The sequence below is a fragment of the Rhinopithecus roxellana genome, chromosome 15 (assembly GCF_007565055.1).
Source record: "Rhinopithecus roxellana isolate Shanxi Qingling chromosome 15, ASM756505v1, whole genome shotgun sequence".
NCBI classification, from domain to species: domain Eukaryota; kingdom Metazoa; phylum Chordata; class Mammalia; order Primates; family Cercopithecidae; genus Rhinopithecus; species Rhinopithecus roxellana.
In genome coordinates, this window is record NC_044563.1 from 97,366,909 (window position 1) to 97,386,178 (window position 19,270).

General features: G+C 43.5%; 1 protein-coding gene across 5 annotated transcripts in view; it reads left to right on the forward strand.

Moving 5' to 3' along the window:
* The first annotated feature begins 259 nt into the window (after nt 1-259).
* The window catches only part of NUCB2 (nucleobindin 2), a 79,199-nt gene continuing 60,188 nt past the window's right edge, over nt 260-19,270 (forward strand). For 2 of the 5 annotated variants that reach the window (XM_030917522.1, XM_030917521.1), the window contains exons 1-2: nt 9,367-9,500; nt 15,711-15,865. The gene's annotated coding sequence lies outside the window, so the exon portion shown is untranslated. Of the gene's footprint in view, nt 402-5,362; nt 5,529-8,300; nt 8,456-9,366; nt 9,501-15,710; nt 15,866-19,270 lie in introns of those variants that run through there. The other 3 variants (XM_030917519.1, XM_030917520.1, XM_010370135.2) reach the window with 3 other exon arrangements.

The following is a 19,270-nucleotide window of genomic DNA, read 5'->3' on the forward strand; positions in this document are numbered from 1 at the left end:
CGTGAGCCACCGCACTCAGCCCCTCTTCCCTTTTCTTAACACAATGAAGAATTTGATTTTGTAAGTAATTGGCCAGTTGATGTTCTGCAGGGTCCTAAAAGAGGAAGTAAGAAGGGAACTGAAGTCTTAGAAAACCAGAATCTCCTCGAAACCGTTGTTTTCACCCTAGAGTAGCAAGAGATGTAATATGGGTCAGGGTTCGCGTCAGCTGGTTCTCTGGGGTTGTTTCACTTTTATTTTCTTCTGGCCTCCAGCAAACACATTTTGAGTTTCTCAGCTGAGCCAAAGGAAATCAAGAAATCTCTTGAAATCAAGGAAATCAAGGAATCAATTACTTACACCAAGCTGAGCAAGAGACAACTTGAAGGCAGAGGTAGCAGTAATCAGACAGGATTTCCAAGGTAACAGGGCAGAAGTAGGGGCGAGGTGGGGAACAGAAATAAAAGCTACTGGACATCTCCTCACTAGGACTTTATTTTTATTTATTTATTTATTTATTTTGGGTTTTTTATTTTTTATTTTTGGTGTTTGTTTTGCTCTGTTTTGGTGTTTCTTTGTTTTGTTCGCTCTTGTGGCCCAGGCTGGAGTGTAGTGGGGCGATCTCGGCTCACTGAAACCTCTGCCTCCCATGTTCAAGCAATTCTCCTATCTCAGCCTCCTGAATAGCTGGGACTACAGGTGCTCACCACCACGCCCGGCTAACTTTTGTGTTTTTAGTAGAGACCGGGTTTCACCATGTTGGCCAGGCTGGTCTCCAACTCTTGACCTCAGGTGATCTGCCTGCCTCGGCCTCCCAAAGTGCTGGAATTACAGGCGTAAGCCATCGCATCTGGCCACCTTTCTAGCACTTTACATGTATCATTGGAATCTTTACAATTAGTTCAGCATTATTATCCCCAGGTTATAGGTTGGGAAATGGGGACCAATATATTATTAGACATTAATAAAGCACTTTGCGCTGGGCACCCTCTGCTTTACAAATATAAACTCATTTAATCCTTACCACAACTATATGAGGCTTGAACTATTGTTGCTTGCATTTTACAAGTGGGAAAGCTGTGCTTTAAAGAGAGGGGTTAAGTGCCTTGCTGGAGGCCATTAGCTAGTATGAATGGAGCTGGGTTTTTAATCCAGGTGGACAGGTTTCATTGTTCATACTCTTAACCACTATACCGCCTAGATTCACTCTTTCCAGACTTGAACAACTACTCTGCTAGAAAATGCACCTGGCCTAGAGTTAGGGAACTAACTCAAAACCAGGCACATGTAATAAGCAGTAGAGCCAGGGTTGGGGTCCAATTCTGATGCTAAAGCTTATGTATTTTCCCTTGTCCAAGGTAGTGACTATGTTCTTTTTTTTTTTTTTTTGTCTTAATTAGTATTATAGAACAGTTGGAATATACAAGGTAGTGACTATGGTTTTGTTGTTGTTGCTGCCTTTTTTTTTTTTTTTTTTTTTTTTTGAGACAGAATCTCACTCTCTTGTCCAGGCTGGAGTGCAATGGCATGAACTTGGCTCACTGCAACTTCCATGTCCTGAGTTCAAGCGAGTCTCCTGCCTTAGCCTCCTGAGTAGTTGGGATTACAGACATGCACCACCACATCCCACTAATTTTTTTTTTTTTTTTTTTTTTTTGTATTTTTAGTAGAAATGGGGTTTCACGGCCGGGCGCGGTGGCTCAAGCCTGTAATCCCAGCACTTTGGGAGGCCGAGACGGGCAGATCACGAGGTCAGGAGATCAAGACCATCCTGGCTAACACGGTGAAACCCCGTCGCTACTAAAAAATACAAAAAAACTAGCCGGGCGAGGTGGCGGGCGCCTGTAGTCCCAGCTACTCTGGAGGCTGAGGCAGGAGAATGGCGTGAACCCGGGAGGCGGAGCTTGTAGTGAGCTGAGATCCGGCCACTGCACTCTAGCCTGGGTGACAGAGCGAGACTCCATCTCAAAAAAAAAAAAAGAAATGGGGTTTCACCATGTTGGTCAGGCTGCTTTCAAACTCCTGACCTCAACTGATCCACCTGCCTCCACCTCCCAAAGTGCTGGGATTACAGGTGTGAGCCACCGAGTCTGACCCATGTTCTTTAGACCTCTTTCCCACCAGGAGATTCTCTGTCAGTGCTAAACCTTCAAGTTTTAGCTTTACTTATTGTTATTATTTTACCACATAGGTTCATTTTATTGAGCTGAAAGCTTACAAAAAGTCCACTGGTCCCTGCCCTGCCCATGTTACACTCGTTCCTTCCCATGCACACTCTTGAGTATCCACAAGTGCTTCCACATAACTGGTTTCCCCCAACAAAGCACAAAGGGTGGTGCTTCCAAAGCATCCGTTGTTCCTAGCAGCAAGACTTTCAATGCTGGGGTTTTATTTATTCTGCAAGGTGGTATTTCTTTTTCTTTTCTTTCTTTCCTTTCCTTTCCTTTCCTCCCCTCCCCTCCGCTCCCCTCCCCTTCCCTTCCTTTTTTTTTTTGGACAGAGTCTCACTCTGTTGCCCAGGCTGGAGTGTGCAGTGGCATGATCTCGGCTCACTGCAACCTCAGCCTCCCGGGTTCAAGCGATTCTCCTGCCTCAGCCTCCCAAATAGCTGGGGCTACAGGTGTGCACTACCATGCCCAGCTAATTTTTTTGTATTTGAAGTAGAGACAGGGTTTCACCATGTTGGCCAGGCTGGTCTTTAATTCCTGACCTCAGGTGATCTGCCCGCCTTGGCCTCCCAAAGTGCTGGGATTATAGGCATGAGCCACTGTGCCTGGCCATTTTTTAATCTTTGAAAGTGTTTTATTTCAATAGTTTTTGGGGTGCAGGTAGGTTTTGGTTACATGGATAAGTTCTTCCGTGGTAATTTCTGAGATCTCAGTGCACCCGGTCCTCCAGCAGTATACACTGTACCCAATATGTAGTCTTTTATTCCTCACCCTTCTCCCAACCTTTCCTTCTGAGTCCCCAAAGTCTATTACATCATTCTACCTTTGTGTCCCCATAGCTTAGCTCCCACTTATAAGTGAGAACATATGATAATTGGTTTTCCATTCCTGAGTTACTTCACTTGGAATAATGGCCTCTAGCTCCATCCAAGTTGGTGCAAAATACATTATTTTGTTCCGTTTTATGAATCAGTAGTGTTCCATAATGTATATATAACACGTTTTCTTTACGCACTTGTTGGTTGCTGGGCACTTAGGTTCATTCCATGTCTTTGCACTTGAGAATTGTGCTGCTGTAAACATGCATGTGCAAGTATCTTTTTCATATGATGACTTCTTTCCCTTCAGGTAGATACCCAATAGTGGGATTGCTGAATTGAATGGCAGTTCTACTTTCAGTTATTTGAGGAATCTCCATACTGTTTTCCATAGAGGTTGTACTAATTTACATTCCCAACAGCAGTGTAAAAGTGTTCCCTTTTCACCACATCCATGCCAACATCTATTGTTTTTTGACTTTTTTTTTCTTTTTTTTTTTTTGAGGCAGGGTCTCACTCTGTCACCCAGGCTGGAGTGCAGTGGTGTGATCTCAGCTCACTGCAACCTTTGCCTCTCGGGTTCAAGCAATTGTCCCACCACAACCTCCCCAGTAGCTGGGAGTACAGGCATCCACCACCACACCCAGCTAATTTTTGTACTTTTAGTAGAAATAGGGTTTCACCATGCTGGCCAGGCTGGTCTTGACCTCCTGGCCTCAAGTGATCCACCAGCCTCAGCCTCCCAAACTGCTAGAATTACAGATGTGAGCCATTATGGCTGGCCATTTTTCTCTATTCTATTCCACTGGTCTATGTTCCTGTTTTTATATCAGTACCATACTGTTTTGGTAACTATAGTCTTTTTTTTTTTTTTGAGACAAAGTCTCACTCTTGTCCCCCAGGCTAGAGTGCAATGGCACGATCTCAGCTCACTGCAACCTCCACCTCCTGGGTTCAAACGATTCTCCTGCCTTAGCCTCTCAAGTAGCTGGGATTACAGGCGCCTGCCACCACACCCGGCTAATTTTTGTATTTTTAGTAGAGACAGGGTTTCACCATGTTGGCCAGGCTGGTCTCAAACTCCTGACCTCAGGGGATCCACCCGCCTTGGCCTCCCAAAGTGCTAGGATTACAGGCGAAGGCCACCATGGTAACTGTAGTTTTGTAGTATAGTTTGAAGTTGGGTAATGTGATGCCTCCAGATTTGTTCTTTTTGCTTAGTTTTGCTTTGGCTATGCGGCTCTTCTCTTGTTCCATATGAATTTTAGGATTGTTTTCTCCAGTTCTGTGAAGAATGATGATGGTATTTTGATGGGAATTGTATGGAATCTGTAGATTGCTTTTGGCAGTGTTGTGGGATGTGTTTCCATTTGTTCCAGAAGGGAGTATAACTGCCTCTGCCACACATGAGTTCACAAAGGGAGTGGGGAGTAGCAGGCAGCAGCAAGCCTCACCCAGCTCCCATGCAGTTGGCAAGGCTGGTCTTGATCCCTCAGTGCCCGGCTAACAGCACTGAGTTTAGATCCAGGCAGTCTGTGCACACTGTGACCTGAAACCACAGCTTTCAGGTCATGCCCTTTCCTATCTGCTGGTAAGGCTGAGCACCCAGCATGTATGCTTGTGTCTCCTGCACACTTCTCGCTTGCCCCCTGGTTTCTGCTCAAGGGAGTTCACCCCCACTCCAGATTATATCATAAAATTCAGTTGGGAGCTTCTTTCACCCTGTGACCCCTCCCTGAGTTTGACTTCCCCGAGGGCCCCTGTAAGATACAGTCAGGAATGGCTTCCCTCGTTTCATGGTGGAGACTGGGAATGCCTACAAGGCACTTCCCATTACTGCTTCTACGTTTATTTATTTCACACCACTCCCTAAATCCATTCCAGCTCTGGGTAGGGTTGAAGCCTTCTCCTGTGGACTAGATTTTCAGATTCCCTGGTAGGAATGTGTGCTTGGAGGAAGACTCTCCCCCTCTCACACTATGGGAACTTACAGTTTTTCACCTGTCTCACAGAGTAGGCTGCAGCCTGCTGCATCTTTCAAAGGGTCTGTGGATTCTTTCCCAGCTAATTTTAAAAAAGTTCTTTTTGTAGAGACAGGCGTAGGCCAGGTGCAGTGACTCATGCCTGTAATCCCAGCATTTTGGGAGGCTGAGGTGGGAGGACTGCTTGATGCCAGGAGTCCGAGACTAACTGGGCAACATAGTGAGACCCTATCTCTAAAAGGGGGAAAAAAAGGGTTTTAGTTGACTGAAACCAGGACAAACATAAAGAAAGTCTCCCATTCAATTTATCTGGTTCTAAAAGCAGCTTTTTCTAATTGTGCACACAAATGAACTGTTTTAGGCAAGACAGGGTCTTGCTATGTTGCCCAGGCCGAAACACAGTGGCTGTTCACAGGTGTGATCCCACTACTGATCAGCAAAGGAGTTTCTGACCTGCTCTGTTTCCAACCTGGACCTGTTTACGCCTCCTTAGGCAACCTGTGGTACTGAGGCGGGAGGCAGAACTCAACTCTGGAGGCAGAGCTTGGACACCGGACCAAATTGAGGACTAGCTGAAACAGGTTTGTAGCAGAAGCACCTCCCCATAAGACATGCCCACCAGTGTGCCATGTCAATTTACCATTGCCATGGCAACACCCTGAAGTTATAGCCCCTTTCTGTGGCAATGACCTGACAACCTGAAGGATACCACCCTCATTCTAGAAATTTCTGCATAAACTGCCCATTAAGTTGAAATATAGTTAAAAGTGGGTATAGGGCGAGATGCAGTGGCTCATGCCTAGAATCCCAGCACTTTGGGAGGCCGAGGTGGGTGGATTGTTTGAGGTCAGGAGTTTGAGACCAGCCTGACCAACATGGTGAAACCCTGTGTCTACTGAAAATACAGAAATTATCCGGGCGTGGTGGTGGGTGCCTGTAATCCCAGCTACTCAGGAGGCTGAAGCAGGAGAATCGCTTGAACCTGGGAGGTGGAGGTTGTAGTGAGCTGAGACTGTACCAGTGCACTCCAGCCTGGGTGACAAAGTGAGACTCTGTCTCAATAAATAAATAAAAAATAAATAAAATAAAAATAAAAATAAAATAAAATCAGTATAAACAGAAATGCAGAACTGCCTCTGAGTTGCTGCTCTGGGCACACTGCCTACAGGGTAGCCCTACTCTGCAAGGAGTAGTACCTCTGCTGCTGCCGTGTACTGCTGCTTCAATAAAAGTTGCTGTTTAACACCACCAGCTCACCCTTGAATTCTTTCCTGGGTGAAGCCAAGAACCCTCAATTTTGGGGCTTTCCTGCTCTGCATCAGTCTCCTGCTCCTAGGAGTTCACACTTTTTTGTTTGTTTGTTTTGAGGCAGAGTGTCACTCTTATCACCCAGGCTGGAGTGCAACAGTGCAATCTCAACAGTGCTCACTGCAACTTCTGCCTCCCAGGTTCAAGCCATACTCCTCAGCCTCCCAAGTGTCTAGGATTACAGGCATGTGCCACCATGCCTGGATAATTTTTGTATTTTTAGTAGAGATGGAGTTTCGCCATGTTGGTCAGGCTGGTCTTGAACTCCTGACCTCAGATGATCTGCCGGCTTCAGCCTCACAAAGTGCTGGGATTACACGTGTGAGCCACCGTGCCCAGCCAAGTTCACCCCATTAATGTCAAACAGTGCAGACACCCAGGTGTCATAGCACACTACAGCCCAGAACTGGTTTCCAGCTATTCTCCTGCCTCAGCCTCCTGAGTATCTGAGACTACAGGTGTATGCCACTGGGCCCAACACAGGTCTTTTTTTTTTTTTTTGAGACAGGGTCTTGCTCTGTTGTCCAGGCTGGAGTGCAGTGGTGCAATCTCGGCTCATTGCAACCTCCACCTCCTTGATTCAAGTGATCCTCCTGCCTTAGCCTCTCAAGTAGCTGGGATTACAAGCGTGCACCACCACACTTAGCTATTTTTAGCAGAGACGGGGTTTCACCATGTTAGTATTTTTAGTAGAGACAAGAAAGTTTTACCATGTTGGCCAGGCTGGTCTCAAACTCCTGACCTCAAGTGATCTGCCCACCTCAGCCTCCCAAGGTGTTGGGATTACAGGTGTGAGCCACCTACCTGCCTGGCCTATCCTAAGTTTTAATGCCTAATTCAGGCACTGTGTGTTCATCTGTGCTAGATAATAGCTAATAAACATGCACAAGATAGTTCCTGCCTTCAGTGTGTTTACAGTCTAGTTCTAGTGTTTTGTAGTGTTAGGATGTGGTATGGTCTTCTGATCTGACACCACCAATGGTTACTAATTATATTATAACAATACCTAGATAATAAAATTTCCCATGTTTTTCAAATTGAAATTTAGTTTTCCTATACCGCTAACCTGAATATCCTCCTGAATATCCTTTCTTCTCTAGTGCCTTTACTCTTCAATTTATCCATTACAGCCGAATATGACTATTTCCTTACATTTGCCTTTGGGCTTAACCCTTCAGCTGAGGTAGTGCCACAACATTCTTGGACTTTCATGATGATAAGGCAGATAGATTAAGATCTTGATTTAAATAAAATGGACAAGTGTAGTCTTCTCCTGAACTTCAAAAAGGATAAATAAAATGGACAAGGGTCCTCTTCTCCTGAACCTCAAAATGGAGCTTAACCTTGAGGTACTGATCTATGTATGTGGATGAGAAGTGTTAGTAAAGATAATTGAGGCCAGGTGTGGTGGTTCACACCTCTAACCTTTGGGAGGCTGACGCGGGCAGATCACTTGAGTCCAGGACTTTGAGACCAGCCTGGAAAACATGGCAAAAATCCATCTCTACAAAAAATGCCAAAAAATTAGCTAGGCATGGTGGTGTGCACTTGTAGTCCCAGCTATTTGGGAGGCTGAGGTAGGAGGATTGCTTGAGACTGCGAGGTTGAGGCTGCAGTGAGCTGAGATTGTGCCACTCCACTCCAGCCTGGGCAACAGAGGGAGACCCTGTCTCTAAATAAATAAATAAATACGATTGGGTTGAAATCCAGAGACCTAAGTTATAGTCCCAGCTCAGCCACTACTCTGAGAATAATTAACATTTATTGAAAATTTACAATGTGCCAGTCACTTTTTAAATTAATTTGCTATGCTGTAAGTAGGAGGGTACTATTATTATCTTCATTTTACAGACAAGGACATGGAGGCACAGAGCACTTAAATAACTTGCAAATCATACAGTTAGGGGCACACAGAGTCCAGTTGTGCAACAGAGGCAATCTGCCTGGTAATACTTCCAGATAACAGAAGCTTTCATTGCTGACACACTATGTGGCAGATTCTGTACTGTGTATGTGTTTTTTGTTTGTTTGTTTGTTTGAGACAGGGTCTCACTCTGTGGCACAATGATCATGGTTCACTGCACCTTCGGCCTTCTGAGCTCAAGTGATCCTCCCGCCTCCATCTCCTGAGTAGTACAGATGTGTGACCCAGCGCCTGGCAAATTTTTAAATATTTTCTTCAGACTGAAACATCGTTGTGGTAAGGATAAAAAAGAAAAAAATATTATTGTAGAGATGGGATCTCACTGTTGTCCAGATTGGTCTCAAATTTTTGAGCTCAAGCCATCCTCCTGCCTTGGCCTCCCAAAGTGCTGGGATTACAGGGTGAGTCACCGTGCCTGGCCTGTATTGTTTTCCTGGCAATGTTATCTCATTCAATCTTCGTGAATAACCCTAAGGTATATGATACCAATTTTTCAGGTGAAAAAAACTAATTGGCAGAATGAAACTTCGTAAACAGCCTGTGGCTCCAAAAGCTTCTGGAAACCTCAAGCTACCCATGTGCATCTTTGAGCCTCAGTTTCCCCATCTTTAAAATGAGGGGTTTGGAGTAGATGTCTGTTCTCTGGGGGAGGATGCAGAGGAAAGAGCTGTCTGCGAATCGACGAGAGAAAATGTGGGGTAAATAACAGTTAAACCACAGTGACCGAGGGCCCAGCATAACGGGGGTGGGTGCGGTTACAAATGCCGGTAAGATTCCCGCCAAGGCGGAGGACCGGGGTGTCAGAGCCGAGCGAGGCCTGTGGGCGAGAATGGGCCTGACAGCCATTCTCTGACCCGCGTGGGCGCTGCAGGCGCAGGCCAGCGGCCAAGGGAGAGGCGATCCCTGGGGCTCTGCCCGGGTCTCGAGACGGCACCTCACCCGCCCAAGTCCTGCTCCACAGGCTTCTCCGGGAAAGCTAGGGAAGGAAGAGGCGCGGCCTCCCGAGCCCGCATCTCAGAGCGCCACGTCCCTCCTGGCTCAGCCTCCCCGCAGGCTCCATAGTTTCGGCGCTCCCCCACCGCCCGCCTCCAGGCTCCACGGAGCGGCTGTGTCCCTGCTCCTGCCAATCGGCGTCGTCAGCAATCCCGAACCGGACCAATCAGCGGCGGCAGGGTGTGGGAACTGTCGCCATGGCAGCCAGGAGGCGGGCACGCGCGGCGGGAGGAGGGGCAGAGCGGAGCGGTGGGCTGGGGGCTGGAGGACAGGTTTGTGCGCTGGAAGCAAGCAGCAGGCGCAGCCTCGCTCACCGAGACCCGGCCAGGTAAGGCCGGTGGCCGCGCGGTCGGTGCGGAGCAGCGCAGCGGGAGGTTGGGGGGTGAGGGGGTCCGGAGATAAGGCTCAGGTCTTCGCCTGCCTTGCCAGAGCAGTGAGGGTGGCGGGGGCCGTGCAGTGGGCGGGGCAGCGGCGGGGAGGGGGCTCCCAGCGCCAGCCGGAGCTCTGGGTTCCTTCTACTCCACTCGCAGCAGGGCACGCGAGCTTTCTTCGGGGTCGAGGAGGGTGGGTGGCTCCTGGCGGGGAGCAGGAGAGGGTAGGTGCCGAGCCGAGACCCTAGCGGGGTCCCGTCGAGTCTGGGCAGGTCGCTGGGCGAGCGGGTGCCCACTAGTGAGGAGGGACACCCACCAATTCCAGGCGATGCTTCCCTGCGCCGCTGAGCAAAGCTAGGCCCGGGGATCCTGCTCTTCTCCGGTCTGGTTAAGCCGGCAACCTCTGACACTTAGGAGAAAGTTAGTATCAGTCGTGATATCCTTTTCCCTTAAGTGACAAATTAGTTACGAGATGAACCCTTTTGGTTTTAGGAGATGAGAAATAGAGTACTTCCTTTTTGCACCTGCTAAGTGCTAACTCAGTGAGCAAATGTGGTTACTGTGGTTGCTGTTTGCAACGGTCGTAGATGACAATTATTTTGCAGTATCAAATGGCTAGGAGAGAGAGGGAAAGAGGGAAAGAGAGAGAGAATATGAGGGAATGAAAATGAACAGGAACCATTATGATTTTTGAGAGACAGAACCTCTTGAAATTCTGTGTCCACTAAACTCCTAAATTGAATAATGTACATTTTAAGCAATTGAACAAGCTAGTGCTACCATCTAAGTCTGCTACTAAGGCTCTGTTAAATTCATGGACGAGTATGAACACTAAAAGTTATTACCTTGGTTTAAAACTAGGGGCAGATTAAATGCAAATATTTCTGATAGTGAATTTTGTTTGAGGGAGATTGTGGACTTTCCTTATGGGAAAGTTTAAAGAATTGATGAGAGAGATGCTTTAAGGAATGTTCTTGTTTTTTGAGACTTGAATAAGTTCAACAAATGTTGAACAAATATTTCCACAAATCTTCCTGAGCTAATAGGGTCAAAAATTAAAATTTTGGAAATCTAGAATTAGAAATAAAATCTCAAATAATATCACTGTCATAATTAGGATGAACATGAAAACTTCCATTTCTCATCATGGTCTTCAGGCTCTCCGTGATCTCATCTACCTTTGTAGTAGGGGGTCAATTTTTTTTTTTTTTAACTAGACAATTTTAGAAATTTAAAGGAGTCAAAAATTTATTTCTGTCTCCATGTGTTTACTCATGCCCTTCTCTGTCTATCCAAATTTTACCCATTTTTTTTTCTTTTTTTCTTTTTTTTTTTTGAGACGGAGTCTTACTCTGTCATCCAGGCTGGAGTGCAATGGCCCAATCTCGGCTCACTGCAACCTCCACCTCCCGGATTAAAGGGATTCTTCTGCCTCAGACCATCGAGTAGCTGGGATTACAGGGACCCACCACCACAGCCAGCTAATTTTTTGTATTTTTATTAGAGACGGGGTTTCACCGTGTTGGCCAGGCTGGTCTCGAACTCCTGACCTCAGGTGATCCACCCGCCTTGGCCTTCCAGAGTGCTGGGATTACCAGACGTGAGCCACCGTGCCTGGCTGACCCATCTTCTAAGAGTCGAATCTGTCTGTGTTGTGTTTACCTTTCTTTGCTATCCCAAGGTACGTACATATTGTTCATATCACACATTTTGTATATATCCTTTCAGCATGCTTTTTGCCAAGTTGGTTTGTGCTCTGTGAAAAACAGTTGAGATAAAATGCACAATTAAGACAATTAGGGTACTTTTCAAAACACTGTTAATTATGGGCACTAATATCAATAACATCAATTCAGATGTCTGTTTTGGGGTATGTTATGAAGCTCTGAACACATACTAAACTAATTTTGCATTACTTAGAATAATATTGAAATTGCTTTCCACTTTCTAAGGACCCTTTTGAAGGCTGGGGTCTACAAAATACCTTTCTGAGTAGTAGGTTGCTGGCAGAATCAAGTGCAGGATTTAAAAATGTATTGAAAATAATCCTTTAGGCCAGACATGGTGGCTAATGTCTGTAATCCCAGCACTTTGGGAGGCTGAGGCGGGTGGATCACTTGAGTCCAGGAGTTCGAGACCAACCTGGCCAACATGGTGAAACCCCATCTCTACTAAAAATACAAAAATTAGCCGGACATGGTGGCGGGCACCTGTAATCCCAACTACTCAGGAGGCTGAGGCAGGCTGCTTGAACCCGAGAGGCAGAGGTTGCAGTGAGCCGAGATCGCGCTATTGCACTCCAGTCTGGGCAACTAGAGAAAAACTATGTCTCAAAAACAAAACAAAAAACAGGCTACTAACCATTTCAAATAATTTATTCAAGGAAAAACTTCAATCATTTTAATTATTTTCAATCAAAACTTTTTTTACAACCATGATGTGGTGAAAAGTATATTTAGTTAGAATTTCGTGGCCAGATTCCAGTACGGGCTCTGCCAAATGAACTTGGCCAAAGTCAGTTAACTTCCTTCTGTATTTATAACCTTTTATAAAAGTAGGGCTGAATGAGATTACAGTAGTCCTCCTTTGTCCTAGAGGGATATGTTCCAAGGGTCCCAATGGATGCCTGAAACTACAGATAGTACCAAACCTTATATACGCTATGTTTTTTGCTATACATATATAATAATAAAATGAATAAATAATAATAATACACTGTAATCAAAGTTATATGAATGTGATCTTTCAAAATATCTTGTTTTACCTTAGGTAATTGAAACTGCAGAAAGTGAAATCGCAGATTAGGGAGGACTACTTTACCTCCAAGATTATTTCTGATCTTAGAATTCTCTGATTCTAAAATCCTAAAGCAGCCTAATAGAAGTTCAGATAGTAGTTACTTGATTTTATTTTTGGCAGAGCTTTTTTTAATTTTTTTTTATTTTTATCTTTTGAATCAGGGCCTTGCTCTGTTTCCCAGGCTGGCTGGCGTGCAGTGGTGTGATCATGGCTTACTGCAGGCTGTAACTGCCAGGCTCAAGTGATCCTCCTACCTCAGTCTCCTGAGTAGCTAGGACTAAAGGTGCATGCCACCACACCCTGCTCATTTTTAAGTGTTTTTTTTTTTATAGAGAAGAGGCCTCACCATGTTGTCCAGGCTGGTCTCAAACTTCTAGGCTCAAGCAATCTGCCTGCCTCGGCCTCCCAAAGTGCTGGAATTACAGGCGTGAGCCACTACACCTGGCCTTGGCAGAGTTTTTTTTTTTTGGCAGTGTATTTTAATTATCTGAAGTACAGTATATGTAAATAATAAAGAGATTATAATTTTAATAATATGTTTATTGAGTGATACAGATCTGTTTTTCATAAGCCTATAATCTAGGATACTCCAACCCATTGTTAAGACTGGAAAAAAGGAGATAAAATAGTTTCCTTGGTAAGTGTCCTTTTTTACAGATGTAGACAACAGAGGCTCTAAGATCTATACTAATGTCTTGGTCAGGGAAAAGCTGTAGTCCAGCTCAGCTGGTCATACACTTGATATTTTATTTGAACCTCACTTTCCCATTGACTTTCATTTTCGAAGGGAAAATAGAGGTGAGCACCAGGCTGTCTGTGGCCCTTGACACTGGTGCTATGGAGAAACTCAAAAGCCGTTTATTTTTCTTCACCCTACCCTGTTTTATCGTTAGATTTGTAACATTGATAGTAAGAAGAAGCAATCCACATTTCCTAGCACAAGGTAGTGCCTTAGAGAAGGAAGCCTGAGTCTCTTGCTACAGTTCTGATTTAAGACTGGAAGAGATTATGTTGGATGCATTGCTGTCATTGGCCTATAACTGTGTCAGGACTTTGGTTCTGGCAGTGTGGCCTTTCAAAAATGACCGTAAGGCCAGGCATGATGACTCACGCCTGTAATTCCAGGCTTTGGGAGGCTAAGGTGGGCAGATCACTTGGCTCACAGGTTTGAGACCAGCCTGGGCAACATGGTGAAAGCCCATCTCTACCAAAAATTTTAAAAACTAGCCAGGCGTGGTGGTGTGTGCCTGTAGTCCCAGCTACTCTGGAGGCTGAGGTGGAAGGATGGCTTGAGCCTGGGAGGTGGAGGTGTTTGTTTTTTTTTTTTTTTTTAAGATGGAGTCTCCCTCTATCGCCTAGGCTGGAGTGCAGTGGCGCGATCTCGGCTCATTGCAAGCTCTGCCTCTCAGGTTCAGGTGATTCTTCTGCCTCAGCCTCCCTAGTAGCTGGGACTACAGGCGCCCGTCACTACGCCCGGCTAATTTTTTGTATTTTTAGTGGAGATGGGGTTTCACCATGTTAGCCAGGATGGTCTTGATCTCCTGACCTTGTGATCCGCCAACCTCCGCCTCCCAAAGTGCCGGGATTACAGGCGTGAGCCACCGCACCCAGTTGGAGGTTTTAATGAGCCGAGATAGCGCCTCTGCTCTCCAGCCTGGGTGATAGAGTCAGACCCTGTCTCAAAAAACAAAAACAAAAACTAAAACGACTTTTAAAGTTGTATGTCAAACTGGTCTTGCTTGCTTTTTGTTTTGTTTTTTTACTTTTTTTTAAGACAGGATCTTTCTCTGTCATCCAGGCTGGAGTACAGTGGTATGAATGGCTCACTGCAGCCTTGATCTCCTGGGCTCAAGCAATCCTCCCATCTCAGCTTCCTGAGTAGCTGGGACTACAGGTGCACACCACCACACCCAGCTAATTTTTTGATTTTTTTTGTAGAGGCGGGGTTTCACCATGTTGCCCAAGCTTGTTTTGAACTCCTGCGCTCAAGTGATCCACCCGGCTCAGCCTTTTAAAGTGCTGGGATTATAGGTGTGAGCCACCACGCCCAACCTGGTCTTACTTTTTAAGTTCTACCACTTTGGGTGTTTACAGACAGATTTTCATATTTCTTTGTTTCCTTTTCAAGACAAGAAAGGCATTAATATTTATTGAGCAATTACCATTGTTGTGCACTGTGCTGGTTACTTTGTATTCATTCTTGTTTTCCTCCTGTCAACAAACCTGTGAAGAGGTATGAGCTCAATTTTCTAGGTAGGAAAATCAAGACTCAGAGGCAAGAAGTAGCTTGCAAGTAAATAGGGGAAGTTAGGATTTGATCTGCTGTTTGTGTATTTATTTTTTACCATGTTGTGTCAATAAAAGTCATATACCTTTCCAGAATACAACATGCATATGATTACTCTCCTGCATAGATTATTTTATGTTAAATATACCATATATAAAAAAAGAAATACCTGTGTCCTTAAAATTTGAAAATATTTTATTTGCTTTTTTTAACAGACTACTTAGAAATAACTGCTTATGTTCACTAACGAGTTTGCACATGAGCTGCTTTGTGTTTTACATGTTATTTTATGGAGTTTCAAAAAAGAATTTGAGATATTTCATCTTATTATTGATCTCTGTGACAAACTAGGAACAAAGTTAATTTTTTTAAAGTGGTGGTAAGAGTAAAGAAAAATTCCAGTTAAGGATTTAACAGGAAAAGTTGCCCTATATCTTGAAGTCTCATTGCTGAAAAAAATAAGTTTTTAATCTGAATTCCTCTTAGTTATTCAGGAGGGGAGGAATACAGTAAAATTTGGGAATAATAAATCAATATCTTTTTTTTTTTTTTTCCCAAGACAGAGTCTCACTCTGTCACCCAGGCTAGAGTGCAGTGGCATCATTTCGGTTCACTGCAACCTCTGCTTCCCAGGTTCAAGAGATTCTTGTGCCTAAGCCTCTTGAATAGCTGGAACTACAGGCACCTGCCACTGTGCCCGACTGATTTTTGTATTTGTTTAGTAGAGATGGGGTTTCACCACATTGGGCAGGCTGATCTTGAACTCCTGACCTCAGGTGATCTCTCCTCCTTGTCCTCCCAAAGTGCTGGGATTACAAGCAGGAGCCACTGTGCCTGGCCAACATCTTTGTTTATTCTGGTTTTGATTCTGTTTATTTCACGTATCTTTCTCCCTTCCTTACTGGAATATGATATAATTTAGTCTCCTTCCACATCATAAAAATTTGGCACTTTTCACATTATGTGACAAATGCATACATTATCATGTACCGTTACTACTGTAAAAAGTCTAAATTTTGTAATTTTGTGTCTTTTTATTTATTTGTTTTTTTTTTTTTTTTTTTTTTTTTTTTACATTTAGAACGTGTTACGAGCCTGTTTTTAGTGAAAAAACATTGGGCTAGGAGCCAAGACCCATCTCTTCACTATTTTGGTATTGTGCAAGTCATCTTATCTCTCTCGACCTCAGTTGTCTCATCTGTAAAAAGGAGATAAAAATTATTTACCTGCCTGAACGTAAGTACTCAAGAATTGCATTTGGTTGCAAAGAAAAATGACTACCACTACCACCACCACCAAAATACAGAAAAAGAAAAACCAAAAACAGACTCACAGATGGCTTAAACATGCAATATTTACTTTCTTATATAAAATAATAATTGAAATAGCACTCTAGGATGGGTATAGTGGCTTTATAAAGTCATCAGAGACTTAAGCTTCTTTCAGTTCTTTTATCAGTCATCCCTAAGATGTTCTTGTAGCACTGGTTCTTGTAAGTCCAAGATAGCTGCCAGAGTTCTAACCATCACTGTCCTGTTCTAGGCAGCAAAGCATAGGCGAAGAAAGATGCATCCTCTTCCTTTAAGGAGAATTCCTGAACCTGAGACTATAAGAAAACAGGGAAATGTAGCGGAATGCATGGCTGCCCTCTTTAAAACTGGGCGTTTGTTACTGAGAAGGAAGGAAAGATTTGGATATTAGCAAGCAAATAGAAGTCTCTGCCATGATATGAATCTTTTTATCTTTCAGCTCTGAAATCTGTAATCTGTGATAACCACTCATAGAAGCTTCTGTAATTTGCCATGGCAGATATTTAAGTCTGACTATTAACTACAGAAGGAATTAATCTTCATCTAATAAATTGTGTTTCTGTTTTTACTTTTAGCCCTTAATTCATTATAGAAGCCTTTCTGTCTTATTTGTGTATTTGTTCTGGTTATTTTTAAACATCACCCATAAATGCTCAATAGATGATTGTTGTACATTTTATGGTTGTGTTAAAAAGAGCTAACATTTATTGAGCTACTTGCTGTAAGCAAGGCACTAAAATGACAGAGGTAAGTTATCCCAAGGGTATCACATAACTAATCATCAGAAAGTAAATTTATATTGAAAGTAAATATAATTCATCTCAAGATACATTTCACTATGGTCACATGAGGAACACTTGCATTCCTTGCTAACTAAAAGTAGTTTGTTCTTTTTCTTTCTTCTTCTTCTTTTTTAACCACTTAACTATTAGTTCTCTAGAAATTTTCTTACTACTAGTTCTTGCTTAACTTATTTAGCCACACCAATATTTTATTTCCTTCCAGACTTTTTTTGTTGTTGTTGAGATGGAGTCTCACTCTTTCACCCAGGCTGGAGTGCAATAGCGTGATCTCTGCTCACTGCAGCCTCCACTTCCCATGTTCAAGCGATTCTCCTGCCTCAGCCTCCTGAGTAGCTGGTACTGCAGGCATCCACCACCACACTGAACTAATTTTTGTATTTTTAGTAGAGATGGGGTCTCACCCTGTTGGCCAGGCTGGTCTCGAACTCCTGACCTCAGGTGATCTGCCCGCCTCAGCCTCCCAGCGTGCTGGGATTACAGACAGGAGTGAGCCACTGTGCCAGGCCCCTTCCAGACTTTTCTTGGTGAATGTTATATAAATATAATATTTAATTTATATATTTATAATATATTTAAAATATATAATATATAAATATACCCTATACTTGTCATGCAAAATGGTTCAATTGTCATTGTTTCTATTTCAAAAAGTAAACTGAAATAAATAGCTTTGAGAGAAAGAAATTCAGGGAATGGAAATTGGAGTGAGAAAGATTCTAAAGATTCAGTCAATCTTTTAGAGTTTTTAGAAGGGAGACAGTAAGTTAAGATTTTATTTCTACACAGTATATTTGTATTTTTGAAAGTTTTTACATTTTTTGGTTGTATTAGTAGGCACAAACTACAGTAATTCTTTTGCTGCTAGTGCTGCAGTTTCCTTTTTTCTGATCTAGACTCGTTGACCTCAAATAAACAAAATAATCAGGAGACTTGTGACCATAAAAACAACCCAGTTTTGTTTTTAAGAGACATTTAACATTATAATTCACCTGACTGAGAATGTCTGTTTGGTGAATACCATTTTCATGACTTTTACCTTTCTTTAATTAACAGAAAAGGATCATGCTATGCATTGTTTTGTAAGCAGCATTTTAAAAATTGCGATTGTATTTAATAGCTTATCTTCCTCACTAGATTGAAGCCCTTTGAGGGTAAGGACTATGTCGATCTCACTTACCTTTGTCTTCTAGCATAGTATCTGGTACCACAGTCGTTACTTAATACATAAATATTAGTTTAGTTTTGTTTTTAGAAACAAAGTCTCAATACATACATGCATACATACATACATACATACATACTTACTTATAATAGGTTAAAGGAAACATTCTTCAGTTCAGCCTTTAATTGAAAAGGAAGAGGGGCAAAAGAAGAGGATTGAGGAAGATGGAAAAAGATAAGTAAAGGAGGCCGGGCACGGTGGCTCACGCCTGTAATCCCAGCACTTTGGGAGGCTGAGGCGGGCCGATCACGAGGTCAAGAGATCGAGACTAGCCTGGCCAACATGGTGAAACCCCATCTCTACTAAAAAAAAGCACAAAAAATTAGCTGGGTGTGGTGGCACGTGCCTGTAGTCCCAGCTACTTAGGAGGCTGAGGCAGGAGAATTGCTTGAACCCGGGAGGCGGAGGTTGCAGTGAGCCAAGATTGCAGCGCTGCAGTCCAGCCTGGGCAACAGAGCGAGACTCTCTCTCAAAAAAAAAAAAAAAAAAAAAAAAGATACATAATAAAGAAGAAACAGACTACTTCCAAGGAAAGAGAAAATCTTCAGGTTTCTGTACTTTTCAACTCGGTTATCTATGGTAATTCTTTTTAACCACTTCCAGGATATCTTGCCCAACAATCAAAACAGGAAACCATCACACACACACACACACGCACACACACACGCACACATGTGCGCATGCGCACATACACACACACACACACACACACACACACACACACACACACACACTAAGCAAACTTAGTCTTTATAACTACTGGTATAAATCAGTAGCTAAGAAATGTGCCTCTGTGTTTGAATGGACATCTTATTTGACAGAGGTTTCACCATATTGCTCAGGCTGGTCTTGAACTCCTGGGCTCAAGGAATCCGCCCTCCTTGTCCTCACAAAGTACTGGGATTATAGGCATGAACCTCTGTGCCCAGCAGAACAGAAATTTTGACTTGGTTGAGACAGGGGAAGAGATTAACTTTCTTTTAGGACTTTAAAATTTAAGGAAATTATATCTACTGAATACTAAGAGAAGCTTAAGAACTCTGCTTACTTTGTAATTTTACCTGAGGCTCTGATGCTTTTGGGGTCAGTGCCTCCCATTCTGTCTTGAGATGACTACAAAATTTAGAATTTCACACCATCCTACTTTAGAGAGTAAATTATCAGCCTGTCCTGGTTTGGATGAGTCTACTGTTTCAGCCTGGTTCAGTCCAGTATCTCCTCTTTAGGTCCGTATCTCTCTTATGAAAGAAGAGGGTGATAAAGGAAAGGAGAAGGTCGTTCTTACTGACCTGATAGTGGAAGAAAA